Source organism: Anabrus simplex, chromosome 8 (assembly GCF_040414725.1).
Source record: "Anabrus simplex isolate iqAnaSimp1 chromosome 8, ASM4041472v1, whole genome shotgun sequence".
Classification (NCBI taxonomy): domain Eukaryota; kingdom Metazoa; phylum Arthropoda; class Insecta; order Orthoptera; family Tettigoniidae; genus Anabrus; species Anabrus simplex.
The window spans coordinates 245,560,421-245,581,673 of record NC_090272.1 but is presented as its reverse complement, the minus strand read 5'-3'; positions in this window follow the sequence as shown (position 1 = coordinate 245,581,673).

The window sequence follows — 21,253 nt, the reverse complement described above, 5'->3', positions numbered from 1 at the left end:
GTCGTGACAAACACTGAGAACAAGAGAATCATAGTGGTCGTGACAAACACTGAGAACAAGACAATCATAGTGGTCGTGACAAACACTGAGAACAAGACAATCATAGTGGTCGTGACAAACACTGAGAACAAGAGAATCATAGTGAGCAACACAAACACTGAGAACAAGAGAATCACAGTGGTCGTGACAAACACTGAGAACAAGACAATCATAGTGAGCAACACAAACACTGAGAACAAGAGAATCATAGTGGTCGTGACAAACACTGAGAACAAGACAATCATAGTGGTCGTGACAAACAGTGAGAACAAGACAATCATAGTGGTCGTGACAAACACTGAGAACAAGACAATCATAGTGGTCGTGACAAACAGTGAGAACAAGACAATCATAGTGGTCGTGACCAACACAAACACTGAGAACAAGAGAATCATAGTGGTCGTGACAAACACTGAGAACAAGACAATCATAGTGGTCGTGACAAACAGTGAGAACAAGACAATCATAGTGGTCGTGACAAACACTGAGAACAAGACAATCATAGTGGTCGTGACAAACAGTGAGAACAAGAGAATCATAGTGGTCGTGACAAACAGTGAGAACAAGACAATCATAGTGGTCGTGACAAACACTGAGAACAAGACAATCATAGTGGTCGTGACAAACACTGAGAACAAGAGAATCATAGTGGTCGTGACCAACACAAACACTGAGAACAAGACAATCATAGTGGTCGTGACAAACACTGAGAACAAGACAATCATAGTGGTCGTGACAAACACTGAGAACAAGACAATCATAGTGGTCGTGACAAACACTGAGAACAAGACAATCATAGTGGTCGTGACAAACAGTGAGAACAAGACAATCATAGTGGTCGTGACAAACACAAACAGTGAGAACAAGACAATCATAGTGGTCGTGACAAACACTGAGAACAAGACAATCATAGTGGTCGTGACAAACACTGAGAACAAGACAATCATAGTGGTCGTGACAAACACAAACACTGAGAACAAGACAATCATAGTGGTCGTGACAAACACTGAGAACAAGACAATCATAGTGGTCGTGACCGAGACAAACACTGAGAACAAGACAATCATAGTGGTCGTGACAAACAGTGAGAACAAGACAATCATAGTGGTCGTGACAAACACTGAGAACAAGACAATCATAGTGGTCGTGACAAACACAAACACTGAGAACAAGACAATCATAGTGGTCGTGACAAACACTGAGAACAAGACAATCATAGTGGTCGTGACCGAGACAAACACTGAGAACAAGACAATCATAGTGGTCGTGACAAACACTGAGAACAAGACAATCAAAGTGGTCGTGACAAACAGTGAGAACAAGACAATCATAGTGGTCGTGACAAACAGTGAGAACAAGACAATCATAGTGGTCGTGACAAACACTGAGAACAAGACAATCATAGTGGTCGTGACAAACAGTGAGAACAAGACAATCATAGTGGTCGTGACAAACAGTGAGAACAAGACAATCATAGTGGTCGTGACAAACACTGAGAACAAGACAATCATAGTGGTCGTGACAAACACTGAGAACAAGACAATCACAGTGGTCGTGACAAACACTGAGAACAAGACAATCATAGTGGTCGTGACAAACACTGAGAACAAGACAATCATAGTGGTCGTGACAAACACTGAGAACAAGACAATCATAGTGGTCGTGACAAACACTGAGAACAAGAGAATCATAGTGGTCGTGACAAACACTGAGAACAAGACAATCACAGTGGTCGTGACAAACACTGAGAACAAGACAATCATAGTGGTCGTGACAAACACTGAGAACAAGAGAATCATAGTGGTCGTGACAAACAGTGAGAACAAGACAATCATAGTGGTCGTGACAAACACTGAGAACAAGACAATCATAGTGGTCGTGACAAACACTGAGAACAAGACAATCATAGTGGTCGTGACAAACAGTGAGAACAAGACAATCATAGTGGTCGTGACAAACACTGAGAACAAGACAATCATAGTGGTCGTGACAAACACTGAGAACAAGAGAATCACAGTGGTCGTGACAAACACAAACACTGAGAACAAGACAATCATAGTGCTCGTGACAAACAGTGAGAACAAGACAATCATAGTGGTCGTGACAAACAGTGAGAACAAGAGAATCACAGTGGTCGTGACAAACACTGAGAACAAGACAATCATAGTGGTCGTGACCAACACAAACACTGAGAACAAGACAATCATAGTGGTCGTGACAAACACTGAGAACAGGACAATCATAGTGGTCGTGACAAACACTGAGAACAAGACAATCATAGTGGTCGTGACAAACACTGAGAACAAGACAATCATAGTGGTCGTGACAAACAGTGAGAACAAGACAATCATAGTGAGCAACACAAACACTGAGAACAAGAGAATCATAGTGGTCGTGACAAACACTGAGAACAAGACAATCATAGTGGTCGTGACAAACACTGAGAACAAGAGAATCATAGTGGTCGTGACAAACACTGAGAACAAGACAATCATAGTGGTCGTGACAAACACTGAGAACAAGACAATCATAGTGGTCGTGACAAACACTGAGAACAAGACAATCATAGTGGTCGTGACAAACACAAACACTGAGAACAAGACAATCATAGTGGTCGTGACAAACACTGAGAACAAGACAATCATAGTGGTCGTGACCGAGACAAACACTGAGAACAAGACAATCATAGTGGTCGTGACAAACAGTGAGAACAAGACAATCATAGTGGTCGTGACAAACACTGAGAACAAGACAATCATAGTGGTCGTGACAAACACTGAGAACAAGACAATCATAGTGGTCGTGACAAACACTGAGAACAAGACAATCATAGTGGTCGTGACAAACAGTGAGAACAAGACAATCATAGTGGTCGTGACAAACACAAACACTGAGAACAAGACAATCATAGTGGTCGTGACAAACACTGAGAACAAGACAATCATGGTGGTCGTGACCGAGACAAACACTGAGAACAAGACAATCATAGTGGTCGTGACAAACACTGAGAACAAGACAATCATAGTGGTCGTGACAAACAGTGAGAACAAGACAATCATAGTGGTCGTGACAAACAGTGAGAACAAGACAATCATAGTGGTCGTGACAAACACTGAGAACAAGACAATCATAGTGGTCGTGACAAACAGTGAGAACAAGACAATCATAGTGGTCGTGACAAACAGTGAGAACAAGACAATCATAGTGGTCGTGACAAACACTGAGAACAAGACAATCATAGTGGTCGTGACAAACACTGAGAACAAGACAATCACAGTGGTCGTGACAAACACTGAGAACAAGACAATCATAGTGGTCGTGACAAACACTGAGAACAAGACAATCATAGTGGTCGTGACAAACACTGAGAACAAGACAATCATAGTGGTCGTGACAAACACTGAGAACAAGAGAATCACAGTGGTCGTGACAAACACAAACACTGAGAACAAGACAATCATAGTGGTCGTGACAAACACTGAGAACAAGAGAATCATAGTGGTCGTGACAAACACTGAGAACAAGACAATCACAGTGGTCGTGACAAACACCGAGAACAAGACAATCATAGTGGTCGTGACAAACACTGAGAACAAGAGAATCATAGTGGTCGTGACAAACAGTGAGAACAAGACAATCATAGTGGTCGTGACAAACACTGAGAACAAGACAATCATAGTGGTCGTGACAAACACTGAGAACAAGACAATCATAGTGGTCGTGACAAACAGTGAGAACAAGACAATCATAGTGGTCGTGACAAACACTGAGAACAAGACAATCATAGTGGTCGTGACAAACACTGAGAACAAGAGAATCACAGTGGTCGTGACAAACACAAACACTGAGAACAAGACAATCATAGTGCTCGTGACAACAGTGAGAACAAGACAATCATAGTGGTCGTGACAAACAGTGAGAACAAGAGAATCACAGTGGTCGTGACAAACACTGAGAACAAGACAATCATAGTGGTCGTGACCAACACAAACACTGAGAACAAGACAATCATAGTGGTCGTGACAAACACTGAGAACAGGACAATCATAGTGGTCGTGACAAACACTGAGAACAAGACAATCATAGTGGTCGTGACAAACACTGAGAACAAGACAATCATAGTGGTCGTGACAAACACTGAGAACAAGACAATCACAGTGGTCGTGACAAACACTGAGAACAAGAGAATCATAGTGGTCGTGACAAACAGTGAGAACAAGACAATCATAGTGGTCGTGACAAACACTGAGAACAAGACAATCATAGTGGTCGTGACAAACACTGAGAGCAAGACAATCATAGTGGTCGTGACAAACACTGAGAACAAGAGAATCATAGTGGTCGTGACCAACACAAACACTGAGAACAAGACAATCATAGTGGTCGTGACAAACACTGAGAACAAGACAATCATAGTGGTCGTGACAAACACTGAGAACAAGACAATCACAGTGGTCGTGACAAACACTGAGAACAAGACAATCATAGTGGTCGTGACAAACACTGAGAACAAGAGAATCATAGTGGTCGTGACAAACAGTGAGAACAAGACAATCATAGTGGTCGTGACAAACACTGAGAACAAGACAATCATAGTGGTCGTGACAAACACTGAGAACAAGACAATCATAGTGGTCGTGACAAACACTGAGAACAAGACAATCATAGTGGTCGTGACAAACACTGAGAACAAGACAATCACAGTGGTCGTGACAAACACTGAGAACAAGACAATCATAGTGGTCGTGACAAACACTGAGAACAAGACAATCACAGTGGTCGTGACAAACACTGAGAACAAGACAATCATAGTGGTCGTGACAAACACTGAGAACAAGAGAATCATAGTGGTCGTGACAAACAGTGAGAACAAGACAATCATAGTGGTCGTGACAAACACTGAGAACAAGACAATCATAGTGGTCGTGACAAACACTGAGAACAAGACAATCATAGTGGTCGTGACAAACAGTGAGAACAAGACAATCATAGTGGTCGTGACAAACACTGAGAACAAGACAATCACAGTGGTCGTGACAAACAGTGAGAACAAGACAATCATAGTGGTCGTGACAAACACTGAGAACAAGACAATCATAGTGGTCGTGACAAACACTGAGAACAAGACAATCATAGTGGTCGTGACAAACACTGAGAACAAGAGAATCATAGTGGTCGTGACAAACACTGAGAACAAGACAATCATAGTGGTCGTGACAAACACAAACACTGAGAACAAGACAATCACAGTGGTCGTGACAAACACTGAGAACAAGACAATCATAGTGGTCGTGACAAACACAAACACTGAGAACAAGACAATCATAGTGGTCGTGACAAACACTGAGAACAAGACAATCATAGTGGTCGTGACAAACACTGAGAACAAGAGAATCATAGTGGTCGTGACCAACACAAACACTGAGAACAAGAGAATCATAGTGGTCGTGACCAACACAAACACTGAGAACAAGAGAATCATAGTGGTCGTGACAAACAGTGAGAACAAGACAATCATAGTGGTCGTGACAAACACTGAGAACAAGACAATCATAGTGGTCGTGACAAACACTGAGAACAAGAGAATCATAGTGGTCGTGACAAACACTGAGAACAAGAGAATCATAGTGGTCGTGACAAACACAAACACTGAGAACAAGACAATCATAGTGGTCGTGACAAACACTGAGAACAAGAGAATCATAGTGGTCGTGACAAACAGTGAGAACAAGACAATCATAGTGGTCGTGACAAACACAAACACTGAGAACAAGAGAATCATAGTGGTCGTGACCAACACAAACACTGAGAACAAGAGAATCATAGTGGTCGTGACAAACAGTGAGAACAAGACAATCATAGTGGTCGTGACAAACACTGAGAACAAGACAATCATAGTGGTCGTGACAAACACAAACACTGAGAACAAGACAATCATAGTGGTCGTGACAAACACTGAGAACAAGAGAATCATAGTGGTCGTGACAAACACAAACACTGAGAACAAGACAATCATAGTGGTCGTGACAAACACTGAGAACAAGAGAATCATAGTGGTCGTGACAAACACAAACACTGAGAACAAGACAATCATAGTGGTCGTGACAAACACTGAGAACAAGACAATCATAGTGGTCGTGACAAACACTGAGAACAAGACAATCATAGTGGTCGTGACAAACACAAACACTGAGAACAAGAGAATCATAGTGGTCGTGACCAACACAAACACTGAGAACAAGAGAATCATAGTGGTCGTGACAAACAGTGAGAACAAGACAATCATAGTGGTCGTGACAAACACTGAGAACAAGACAATCATAGTGGTCGTGACAAACAGTGAGAACAAGAGAATCATAGTGGTCGTGACAAACAGTGAGAACAAGAGAATCATAGTGGTCGTGACAAACAGTGAGAACAAGACAATCATAGTGGTCGTGACAAACAGTGAGAACAAGAGAATCATAGTGGTCGTGACAAACAGTGAGAACAAGAGAATCATAGTGGTCGTGACAAACACTGAGAACAAGAGAATCATAGTGGTCGTGACAAACACTGAGAACAAGAGAATCATAGTGGTCGTGACAAACAGTGAGAACAAGAGAATCATAGTGGTCGTGACAAACACTGAGAACAAGACAATCATAGTGGTCGTGACAAACACTGAGAACAAGACAATCATAGTGGTCGTGACAAACACTGAGAACAAGAGAATCATAGTGGTCGTGACAAACAGTGAGAACAAGAGAATCATAGTGGTCGTGACAAACACTGAGAACAAGACAATCACAGTGGTCGTGACAAACACTGAGAACAAGACAATCATAGTGGTCGTGACAAACACTGAGAACAAGACAATCATAGTGGTCGTGACAAACACTGAGAACAAGACAATCATAGTGGTCGTGACAAACACTGAGAACAAGAGAATCATAGTGGTCGTGACAAACACAAACACTGAGAACAAGACAATCATAGTGGTCGTGACAAACACTGAGAACAAGACAATCATAGTGGTCGTGACAAACAGTGAGAACAAGAGAATCATAGTGGTCGTGACAAACACTGAGAACAAGAGAATCATAGTGGTCGTGACAAACACTGAGAACAAGAGAATCACAGTGGTCGTGACAAACAGTGAGAACAAGAGAATCATAGTGGTCGTGACAAACACTGAGAACAAGAGAATCATAGTGGTCGTGACAAACACTGAGAACAAGAGAATCATAGTGGTCGTGACAAACACTGAGAACAAGAGAATCACAGTGGTCGTGACAAACACTGAGAACAAGAGAATCACAGTGGTCGTGACAAACACAAACACTGAGAACAAGACAATCATAGTGGTCGTGACAAACACTGAGAACAAGACAATCATAGTGGTCGTGACAAACACTGAGAACAAGAGAATCATAGTGGTCGTGACCAACACAAACACTGAGAACAAGACAATCATAGTGGTCGTGACAAACAGTGAGAACAAGACAATCATAGTGGTCGTGACAAACACTGAGAACAAGACAATCATAGTGGTCGTGACAAACAGTGAGAACAAGAGAATCATAGTGGTCGTGACCAACACAAACACTGAGAACAAGACAATCATAGTGGTCGTGACAAACAGTGAGAACAAGACAATCATAGTGGTCGTGACAAACACTGAGAACAAGACAATCATAGTGGTCGTGACAAACAGTGAGAACAAGAGAATCATAGTGGTCGTGACAAACACTGAGAACAAGAGAATCACAGTGGTCGTGACAAACAGTGAGAACAAGAGAATCATAGTGGTCGTGACAAACAGTGAGAACAAGAGAATCATAGTGGTCGTGACAAACACTGAGAACAAGAGAATCACAGTGGTCGTGACAAACACTGAGAACAAGAGAATCATAGTGGTCGTGACAAACACTGAGAACAAGAGAATCACAGTGGTCGTGACAAACACAAACACTGAGAACAAGAGAATCATAGTGGTCGTGACAAACACTGAGAACAAGAGAATCATAGTGGTCGTGACAAACACTGAGAACAAGAGAATCATAGTGGTCGTGACAAACACAAACACTGAGAACAAGACAATCATAGTGGTCGTGACAAACAGTGAGAACAAGACAATCATAGTGGTCGTGACAAACACTGAGAACAAGACAATCATAGTGGTCGTGACAAACACTGAGAACAAGAGAATCATAGTGGTCGTGACAAACACTGAGAACAAGAGAATCATAGTGGTCGTGACAAACACAAACACTGAGAACAAGACAATCATAGTGGTCGTGACAAACACTGAGAACAAGAGAATCATAGTGGTCGTGACAAACACTGAGAACAAGACAATCACAGTGGTCGTGACCAACACAAACACTGAGAACAAGACAATCATAGTGGTCGTGACAAACACTGAGAACAAGAGAATCATAGTGGTCGTGACAAACAGTGAGAACAAGACAATCATAGTGGTCGTGACAAACACTGAGAACAAGAGAATCACAGTGGTCGTGACAAACACAAACACTCAGAACAAGACAATCATAGTGGTCGTGACAAACAGTGAGAACAAGACAATCATAGTGGTCGTGACAAACACTGAGAACAAGAGAATCATAGTGGTCGTGACAAACACTGAGAACAAGAGAATCATAGTGGTCGTGACAAACACAAACACTGAGAACAAGACAATCATAGTGGTCGTGACAAACACTGAGAACAAGAGAATCATAGTGGTCGTGACAAACACTGAGAACAAGAGAATCACAGTGGTCGTGACAAACACTGAGAACAAGAGAATCACAGTGGTCGTGACAAACACTGAGAACAAGACAATCATAGTGGTCGTGACAAACAGTGAGAACAAGACAATCATAGTGGTCGTGACAAACACTGAGAACAAGACAATCACAGTGGTCGTGACCAACACAAACACTGAGAACAAGACAATCATAGTGGTCGTGACAAACAGTGAGAACAAGAGAATCATAGTGGTCGTGACAAACAGTGAGAACAAGAGAATCATAGTGGTCGTGACAAACAGTGAGAACAAGAGAATCATAGTGGTCGTGACAAACACTGAGAACAAGACAATCATAGTGGTCGTGACAAACACTGAGAACAAGAGAATCATAGTGGTCGTGACAAACACTGAGAACAAGAGAATCATAGTGGTCGTGACAAACACAAACACTGAGAACAAGACAATCATAGTGGTCGTGACAAACACTGAGAACAAGACAATCATAGTGGTCGTGACAAACACTGAGAACAAGAGAATCACAGTGGTCGTGACAAACACTGAGAACAAGAGAATCATAGTGGTCGTGACAAACACAAACACTGAGAACAAGACAATCATAGTGGTCGTGACAAACACTGAGAACAAGACAATCATAGTGGTCGTGACAAACACTGAGAACAAGACAATCATAGTGGTCGTGACAAACAGTGAGAACAAGACAATCATAGTGGTCGTGACAAACACTGAGAACAAGAGAATCACAGTGGTCGTGACAAACACAAACACTGAGAACAAGACAATCATAGTGGTCGTGACAAACAGTGAGAACAAGACAATCATAGTGGTCGTGACAAACAGTGAGAACAAGACAATCATAGTGGTCGTGACAAACACTGAGAACAAGAGAATCATAGTGGTCGTGACAAACAGTGAGAACAAGACAATCATAGTGGTCGTGACAAACACTGAGAACAAGACAATCATAGTGGTCGTGACAAACACTGAGAACAAGAGAATCATAGTGGTCGTGACCAACACAAACACTGAGAACAAGACAATCATAGTGGTCGTGACAAACACTGAGAACAAGAGAATCATAGTGGTCGTGACAAACACTGAGAACAAGACAATCATAGTGGTCGTGACAAACAGTGAGAACAAGAGAATCATAGTGGTCGTGACAAACACTGAGAACAAGACAATCATAGTGGTCGTGACCAACACAAACACTGAGAACAAGACAATCATAGTGGTCGTGACAAACACTGAGAACAAGAGAATCATAGTGGTCGTGACAAACACTGAGAACAAGAGAATCACAGTGGTCGTGACAAACACTGAGAACAAGAGAATCATAGTGGTCGTGACAAACACAAACACTGAGAACAAGACAATCATAGTGGTCGTGACAAACAGTGAGAACAAGACAATCATAGTGGTCGTGACAAACACTGAGAACAAGACAATCATAGTGGTCGTGACGAACACAAACACTGAGAACAAGAGAATCATAGTGGTCGTGACAAACACTGAGAACAAGACAATCATAGTGGTCGTGACAAACAGTGAGAACAAGACAATCATAGTGGTCGTGACAAACAGTGAGAACAAGACAATCATAGTGGTCGTGACAAACACTGAGAACAAGACAATCATAGTGGTCGTGACAAACACTGAGAACAAGACAATCATAGTGGTCGTGACAAACACTGAGAACAAGACAATCATAGTGGTCGTGACAAACACTGAGAACAAGAGAATCACAGTGGTCGTGACAAACACAAACACTGAGAACAAGACAATCATAGTGGTCGTGACAAACACTGAGAACAAGACAATCATAGTGGTCGTGACAAACACTGAGAACAAGAGAATCATAGTGGTCGTGACAAACACTGAGAACAAGAGAATCATAGTGGTCGTGACAAACAGTGAGAACAAGACAATCATAGTGGTCGTGACAAACACTGAGAACAAGACAATCATAGTGGTCGTGACAAACAGTGAGAACAAGAGAATCATAGTGGTCGTGACAAACACTGAGAACAAGACAATCATAGTGGTGTGACAAACACTGAGAACAAGACAATCATAGTGGTCGTGACAAACACTGAGAACAAGAGAATCATAGTGGTCGTGACAAACACTGAGAACAAGACAATCATAGTGGTCGTGACAAACAGTGAGAACAAGAGAATCATAGTGGTCGTGACAAACACTGAGAACAAGAGAATCATAGTGGTCGTGACAAACACTGAGAACAAGAGAATCATAGTGGTCGTGACAAACACTGAGAACAAGACAATCATAGTGGTCGTGACAAACACTGAGAACAAGACAATCATAGTGGTCGTGACAAACACTGAGAACAAGAGAATCATAGTGGTCGTGACAAACACTGAGAACAAGACAATCATAGTGGTCGTGACAAACAGTGAGAACAAGAGAATCATAGTGGTCGTGACAAACAGTGAGAACAAGACAATCATAGTGGTCGTGACAAACACTGAGAACAAGACAATCATAGTGGTCGTGACAAACACTGAGAACAAGACAATCATAGTGGTCGTGACAAACACTGAGAACAAGAGAATCATAGTGGTCGTGACAAACACTGAGAACAAGACAATCATAGTGGTCGTGACAAACACTGAGAACAAGACAATCATAGTGGTCGTGACAAACACTGAGAACAAGAGAATCATAGTGGTCGTGACAAACACTGAGAACAAGAGAATCATAGTGGTCGTGACAAACACTGAGAACAAGAGAATCATAGTGGTCGTGACAAACAGTGAGAACAAGACAATCATAGTGGTCGTGACAAACACTGAGAACAAGACAATCATAGTGGTCGTGACAAACAGTGAGAACAAGACAATCATAGTGGTCGTGACAAACACTGAGAACAAGACAATCATAGTGGTCGTGACAAACACTGAGAACAAGAGAATCATAGTGGTCGTGACAAACACTGAGAACAAGAGAATCATAGTGGTCGTGACAAACAGTGAGAACAAGACAATCATAGTGGTCGTGACAAACAGTGAGAACAAGAGAATCATAGTGGTCGTGACAAACAGTGAGAACAAGACAATCATAGTGGTCGTGACAAACACTGAGAACAAGACAATCATAGTGGTCGTGACAAACACTGAGAACAAGAGAATCATAGTGGTCGTGACAAACACTGAGAACAAGACAATCATAGTGGTCGTGACAAACACTGAGAACAAGACAATCATAGTGGTCGTGACAAACACTGAGAACAAGACAATCATAGTGGTCGTGACAAACACTGAGAACAAGACAATCATAGTGGTCGTGACAAACACTGAGAACAAGAGAATCATAGTGGTCGTGACAAACAGTGAGAACAAGACAATCATAGTGGTCGTGACAAACACTGAGAACAAGACAATCATAGTGGTCGTGACAAACACTGAGAACAAGACAATCATAGTGGTCGTGACAAACACTGAGAACAAGACAATCATAGTGGTCGTGACAATCACTGAGAACAAGACAATCATAGTGAGCAACACAAACACTGAGAACAAGAGAATCATAGTGGTCGTGACAAACACTGAGAACAAGAGAATCATAGTGGTCGTGACAAACACTGAGAACAAGACAATCATAGTGGTCGTGACAAACACTGAGAACAAGACAATCATAGTGGTCGTGACAAACACTGAGAACAAGACAATCATAGTGGTCGTGACAAACACTGAGAACAAGACAATCATAGTGGTCGTGACAAACACTGAGAACAAGAGAATCATAGTGGTCGTGACAAACACTGAGAACAAGAGAATCATAGTGGTCGTGACAAACACTGAGAACAAGACAATCATAGTGGTCGTGACAAACAGTGAGAACAAGAGAATCATAGTGGTCGTGACAAACACTGAGAACAAGAGAATCATAGTGGTCGTGACAAACACTGAGAACAAGAGAATCATAGTGGTCGTGACAAACACTGAGAACAAGACAATCATAGTGGTCGTGACAAACACTGAGAACAAGACAATCATAGTGGTCGTGACAAACACTGAGAACAAGAGAATCATAGTGGTCGTGACAAACACTGAGAACAAGACAATCATAGTGGTCGTGACAAACAGTGAGAACAAGAGAATCATAGTGGTCGTGACAAACAGTGAGAACAAGAGAATCATAGTGGTCGTGACAAACACTGAGAACAAGACAATCATAGTGGTCGTGACAAACACTGAGAACAAGACAATCATAGTGGTCGTGACAAACACTGAGAACAAGACAATCATAGTGGTCGTGACAAACACTGAGAACAAGAGAATCATAGTGGTCGTGACAAACACTGAGAACAAGACAATCATAGTGGTCGTGACAAACACTGAGAACAAGACAATCATAGTGGTCGTGACAAACAGTGAGAACAAGAGAATCATAGTGGTCGTGACAAACAGTGAGAACAAGACAATCATAGTGGTCGTGACAAACACTGAGAACAAGACAATCATAGTGGTCGTGACAAACACTGAGAACAAGAGAATCATAGTGGTCGTGACAAACAGTGAGAACAAGACAATCATAGTGGTCGTGACAAACACTGAGAACAAGACAATCATAGTGGTCGTGACAAACACTGAGAACAAGACAATCATAGTGGTCGTGACAAACACTGAGAACAAGACAATCATAGTGGTCGTGACAAACACTGAGAACAAGAGAATCATAGTGGTCGTGACAAACAGTGAGAACAAGACAATCATAGTGGTCGTGACAAACACTGAGAACAAGACAATCATAGTGGTCGTGACAAACACTGAGAACAAGACAATCATAGTGGTCGTGACAAACACTGAGAACAAGACAATCATAGTGGTCGTGACAATCACTGAGAACAAGACAATCATAGTGAGCAACACAAACACTGAGAACAAGAGAATCATAGTGGTCGTGACAAACACTGAGAACAAGACAATCATAGTGGTCGTGACAAACACTGAGAACAAGAGAATCATAGTGGTCGTGACCAACAGTGAGAACAAGACAATCATAGTGGTCGTGACAAACACTGAGAACAAGACAATCATAGTGGTCGTGACAAACACAAACACTGAGAACAAGACAATCACAGTGGTCGTGACAAACACTGAGAACAAGAGAATCATAGTGAGCAACACAAACACTGAGAACAAGAGAATCACAGTGGTCGTGACAAACACTGAGAACAAGACAATCATAGTGGTCGTGACAAACACTGAGAACAAGACAATCATAGTGGTCGTGACAAACACTGAGAACAAGAGAATCATAGTGGTCGTGACAAACAGTGAGAACAAGAGAATCATAGTGGTCGTGACAAACACTGAGAACAAGACAATCATAGTGGTCGTGACAAACACTGAGAACAAGAGAATCATAGTGGTCGTGACAAACACTGAGAACAAGACAATCATAGTGGTCGTGACAAACACTGAGAACAAGACAATCATAGTGGTCGTGACCGAGACAAACACTGAGAACAAGACAATCATAGTGGTCGTGACAAACACTGAGAACAAGACAATCATAGTGGTCGTGACAAACACTGAGAACAAGACAATCATAGTGGTCGTGACAAACACTGAGAACAAGACAATCATAGTGGTCGTGACAAACACTGAGAACAAGACAATCATAGTGGTCGTGACAAACACTGAGAACAAGACAATCATAGTGGTCGTGACCGAGACAAACACTGAGAACAAGACAATCATAGTGGTCGTGACAAACAATGAGAACAAGACAATCATAGTGGTCGTGACAAACACTGAGAACAAGACAATCATAGTGGTCGTGACAAACACTGAGAACAAGACAATCATAGTGGTCGTGACAAACACTGAGAACAAGACAATCATAGTGGTCGTGACAAACACTGAGAACAAGAGAATCATAGTGGTCGTGACAAACACTGAGAACAAGACAATCATAGTGGTCGTGACAAACACTGAGAACAAGACAATCATAGTGGTCGTGACAAACACTGAGAACAAGACAAGCATAGTTGTCGTGACAAACACAAACACTGAGAACAAGAGAATCATAGTGGTCGTGACAAACACTGAGAACAAGACAATCATAGTGGTCGTGACAAACACTGAGAACAAGACAATCATAGTGGTCGTGACAAACACTGAGAACAAGACAATCATAGTGGTCGTGACAAACACTGAGAACAAGAGAGAATGGATTTTTGAGAAGACAGGCGAAAGAAGACTGCAGATACAATTTCAAGAAGAGTTATTTGGAAGTCAAACGACAAGTTAATCTGAAGAAAATTGAAAGAACAGCAATTATATACATCCACACATATCATACAAGTATAATTTAATATTGAAGACTGAAAACAGGTTAAATAGAATAATAGAATTCATCTAGAACGGTAGAAGGGAGAAGAAGAAGCTACTGGACAGACCTGACTTGTACAAAAAAAAGTTTCCTTAGGAAGCATATTAAGAAAACGCAATCATATTAAAACTACCATTGAATTAAACGAGATAAAGTCACGCCAGACATTTTGGTAGTCTGTATAGACCAACATAAAAGAAGAAGGCTTTGCATCTGAAAAAACGTTTTCATTAATATTGTCTTTGAATCTGTGTTTCCTGAATGCGCAAGAGACCGACGTAATGGACCTGTAAATCCAGAATGGGGCTGACGACCAGAGGAGACCAGCCGACATCACGGGCAGACGAAAGCTTGTTTCCCGCAGAAGAGATGCCAGATGACCGAGCTCATTACACCAAAGGAGGACCAGTGCAGCTGAAGCAACATCAATCCCGGCAGACGAATACAGAATAAGCTGTCAGAATATTACCAAGTGAGTTCTATATATATATATATTTTTTTTTTTTTTTGTAGAATGTAGACTGAGTATATTTATTTGGAAGGGAATAGGTCGTTATATCTTCATAATATAATTCAATAACGTGTATTTCCTTGTGAGTGATCCAAAAAGTGTCATATTTAGGAAGATCATAGGTAGTCTTCAGCATGAAGAAAGTTTATCTTAAGATAGGGAAGTGACCATATAGCAGTATAATGTTACATCAGCGATATTCAGTCAATCATAATAAACCTTGCCATTAATAGGAATATGTGATGAGAATAGAAAATGTTAGATAATAATATTGAGTTGTAGGATATCACGTTTGTAAACATTGATCATTTATCGCCAGTAATAAATCAGAAGAGGCTAAATATGGATGCATATGGATAAATAAGATACATATTGGTAAAAATGAAAAATAAATGTTGATCCATGAAATTATATTTTGGTTTTGTGAGAAGTGAATTGAATTATGTGTTACTTTGAATTAAATAAGAAATACTGACATGTGGTGCAGTAAAAATATATAAAGAGAAATATGAGGAAGGAAGTGTGAAATGGTAGAATATTTTTATATGAAGGAAAGAATTGATGAATTGTGTTAAATGCGAAGAAATATGAGGAAGGATTTATATATATATTGTAATGGTTATAGCGTCCGCCATGCCAACTGACTATGGGCCCGGCCCAGTACCGTATAGGTCCACCCCTTACGCTTCAACCGCGCCAATCACAAGCAGTGATTAAATGCTGGGCGGGCCCTTCTCTCTTCTGTCCGTGGTTGCGCCGCATGGGACAACGGAAATTACCCGATTATTAATCTGGAGTCTTCCATCTCGCGAGGTTCCTGGATTCATCGAGCATCCAGACTGTTGTAGAAGGGCTGGCGCAGGTATATAAGAGCAGTTACTTGCCTGCAGTGAGTTAGTTGAGAGTTAGTGAGTGATTGAGTGAGTGAGAGCGAGATTGAGTTTGCTGGTGTGAGTTAGCGAAGAGGGCAGTCAGCCTAATGGAGTATCTGCCTGTTGGAGGACTCGTTCCTGTTTCCCTGATGTCGTGTGTGTGAGTCCCTTGAGGCCGGCTGCTGGAGAAGAACCTTGGGTGTTCTGGAGCAGCGCGAAGGGAACACTGGGTGCCGACTTGTGCAGACTGCGAACGGGGTTTGACGGATTGAGTGAACAGCGGATGCTATCCCGACCTGCGAGACTGACATGTAAGCTGTGGAGCGTGGCAGAGTGGCTGAGTGAGTGTAGTGTAAATAATCGATGACTCTGTGTGAGTGTGTGATTGTAGATGGAACATGAGAAACTAAGAGAGAGAGAGCACGTACTTATGTAAGTTGTAAGCTCGGCTATCGTCTGTGTGTGTGTAAATCTGTAATTGTAGTGTTAAGTTAATAAATCTTAGAAATAGGATGCTACCAGGTTCTGTACTCATTGAACCCTGCCAACACGTTACAATATTAATTATTAAGAGTAGTTTAGTAGCACAGACGTGGATCAATGGTAGATTTTATGGTGATAATGATGTTTATGTAATAAATAATCCACATTGCATGGCAAACAGCAACATGGTACGGAAGTTACGAGCTATTGATAGGTATTGGTCTTCAAAAACAAATCCAATAACCCATGATCTTCAATCACATGGCAATTTCAATGATAAATTCATATTATTTAAATGGCTTAAAGTGATTGCAGCTAATATAACAAGTTATTAGTGGAAGATATAGTCTTTAATGTCTTCTTAATAATATCTTATGACTAATAAGGACTTAGAATTTTCATCCATGGTATTCCCTACAAACAAGATTGACTGAATTTTATGAGATAATAGGCTAGAGTTGCAATTTAATTATGAAGCTACCGTAACTATTTAGGGCAATTTCCAAAGTAGTTATTGAATATGTTGATGATTATGTTACGGAGATTTCCGTGGTAGGTAGAGGTGAAAGAAGGTGCGGGTGTGAATAGGTCTCCAACTACTGAATTAAAGTTAAATGTAAAATTTAACAAGGTTATATTTTCTTTCCAAAATTCAGAAATAACAAGAATGGCAGGTACGGAGTAGCAAGACAACAAAGTACAATTACAGTATTTACAGGATTTGGGCTTCGAGCCCTGAAAACACAATTCTTGAGCAACTAGCCCAACTTTACGATATACAAATTTCAACAACGGGGCAGAAGACCCCAATCAAACACTGGAGCACTTGCTCCAAATTACACCGTAAAGCCTCCTCGAGGCATACAAGACTCAGTTTCCGGAAAAGAGCCACACGCTCTCAAATTTAAGCCTCTCCCAGGCCACACCAAACTCCACCTTCAAGCTGTCCTCAACAGACATAAACACAGGGGTAAAATACCCAATCTACTGAGGCCTATTAAGTGAGAAAAGGTTAATTATATGGCCTCTAAAATACCAACTTGAAAGGAGGCTCTCCGCACTCCTAATACACTTTATTTAAAACCTACTTGGCACTAGGCCGTTAATGCAAGGGCTAATCCCATACTACAGAGGTGACTTCAGAAAAGAACAATTTACATTATATTAACGAAGAATAGGTTGAGAAAAATAAGTTCACCTCAAAACAATATGATTGGGAGCTCGAGAGGGTTAAGCACTCTCTATCCCGATATGCAGTTTAAAAGATGAAATAGATACAAGTTTCTTTACATTTTAAGGAAGGTTACATAATGGAAAAAGCTTCGGACCCGCCCCGAGAGTTAAACTGCTGAGCTAGCAAAGAAAGAAGTTATTAATTGGCCATTACCTTGTTGTTGACCGCTGCCGAAGAAAGAGGCGCTTCCCGCCCCCTGCTATGTACTTTACACACTGAAAGATGGAACAGAAGTGGCGCAGAGACCCTAAAATCAGCAGTTTATATACTCTCGCGGAAGGTTCTAGGCGTTAGGGGAATGAGAACACCCGCCCACAATCACTTTATTGGAGAATAAAGAGAAACCCCTACACAAGATGAAGAAGAAACACATAATTGGTGGAAAATTAATTTCAGAAATTAGGGATTGGCTAGATTTAAAACAAGGGGAAAGAAAGGGATAATATTGCCAACTTAACCAATGACTGAAATAAATTTAACAAAGAACAAACTTTTGAAATAAAATTTTCTCCAAAGAACAGTTCTTCTTCTTCGCACTAGGGTGCACTATTGTAGTTCTTCAGTAGTGTCCTCTAGAAGAGAAAGTTCACACTTCTTACTTCAAGCAAAACAAAAACACATCAAAAATGACACAGTTCTAAAACTCCAAAATTTACAGGTAGTGACATCTTCTGAGAAAGTAGAAAATTAATACCGTCAATAAAGTTCAGACTTCCTCCAGCAGAGGAGTTTCAACTGGCGCACCTTTTAAATTAGCGGCGTGGAGGTGTACCGCCCGGTACAGACCTCCCCCCCCCCAAAAGTTCCTCCAGGGGTGACACATGAAATTTGTTTGAAAACTAGGTCCAAGTTTTGATGTAGATGTGGAGATTAATTGCAGAAGTATTTTTAAGATTTTCTTAATATGGTTTGATTCAGTTTCAAAATTTTGTTGTTGCAGGTGAAGTACAGTCTTTATGCTTGTAGAAGTTGAATTCAGAAGATAAACTTTAGTTTTTAAAGTTGAGAAAAAAAAATTTCTAGGTCCACCAGGTATTGCAGAAAAATCCAAGAGAAGGTAGTAATGTCGAACTGGAATGTCCATGTAGTTGATGTAGACTAAGTTGAATGGCCAGATCGGCCGTAGCCGCTTGCGTCCAGGAGAGGCCGCTCGGACCCCTCAAGTACACTGAGATACCGCTCGCCCGCACTATGGGGGGAGCAGTGGTGTTGAAACACGCCGCGCCCGCGGTGAAGATATACCGGCTGCGGGCAAGTAGCAGGTCGTGCGCCGCACATCAGCCTTGGCCGGGAGGAGAGCTCCGGCTCGCCGTGCACATGTCGTCCACGCTGGGGTCGAGGGGGCCCATCCTCAAACCCAGTCGCGGCACAGCGCCGCGCGGCTGCGGAGGCACTGAAACATTAAAGCTAGGCGGCAGAATATTGTTGGACCATCATCTCTTTGAGGGCACAGACTTTGTGGAGAGGTTGAGGGGCCAGCGGCGTGCAGATATCCATGGCATTTAATATAAGCAAGCCACAGTGTGTATAGCAGGAGACGGGAGCGTGGTAATGGCCGTGGTAAGGACAGAATGGCAGTTTAACGGTGCGGGGAGGGTTTACAAAAATACTTACATATGAAACTAAATTTTATAGAAGGGGCAGAAAGCCTTAAAAGTAAAACTCAAAAAAAATATAACCTTCATATTCCTTTCAAATTATATGAAGCAAGTTGACACAAAATTTACACTGGTTTCACCTGTGACAGGTGAACCCTAAATATCCTCTCGGTGGCTGGATTACTTAATAACAACGTAACCGGCGTAAGAAAATCGAGAATGATACAAGGCCCATGAAATCTGGGGGCAAGCTTGCCCGCAGGAACAAAGTTCTTGACCATAACTTGGTCACCTACCTTCAAAGGGGTGGGTCTCCGTCCACGATCATACCTTTCCCTAACCTTTTCATGAGACACTTTAAGATTGGCTTTAGCCTTCTTCCAAAGATCTTTGATATTGTCCGAATCTATTGTCTCGGGTAGAATGTCACTCAGAGACCAGAGGTTAGAGAGCGGCGTGTTGGGAACAAACTTGAACATCAAAGAGGCTGGAGTAAACTTATGTGATTCATGAACCGCCGAATTCAAAACAAAAGCTAACCAATGCAGGGACGTGTCCCACCTGGAATGATCTTCATGATGATAGGCAATAAGTGCGGACCTGAGATTACGGTTAACTCGTTCAGCCAGAGATGGTTGAGGGTAATAAGCAGAAGTAGTTACATGAGAGATGGACAAGTCAAAACAGAATTTACGAAATAAATTTGATGTAAACGCCTTAGCATTATCAGACACAATATATTGGCACGGACCAAAAGAAGCAAAAATAGAATTTAGGCAAGTGATGGTGGACTGAGCGGTAGCCAGCTTAGTCGGAAATAACCAAGAGAATCTGGTAAAACCATCTACACATACAAAGATGAATTTGTTGGCATTTCCCTTCGACTGGGGGAAGGGTCCTACATAATCGATATACAAGCGTTCCATGGGGCGCGACGCTTGATGCGAAGACAGAAGGCCTACCTTGGTGGACATGGTGGGTTTACTGAGCAAACAAGATTTACAAGCTTTTACAAGTTCACGGATTTCACCGTCCATACCCTTCCAGATGAACCTTTCACGAATCTTTTCACGAGTTTTAAAGATTCCAAGATGCCCCCCTAATGGGGTCTCATGATAGTACTTGAAGATCATAGGTACAAGAACAGCTGGAACGACAACTTTCATCATCTTGTCATGCCTCGAAGGGCAACATAAAACACCATTCCTCAGAACATAAGGGACGACACGTTCCCCAGAAGAAAGGGTTTCCATTATCGGAGCCAGCGTCGGATCTTCACGTTGGTATTTCTCGATATCCCTAAAAAGCATGGGGGCATCTGTTAAGATGGCATTAACATCAGATAACATGGACTCGGGAGGAGATGAACTATCGACCGGTTCATGGTTCTCAATGTCGTTA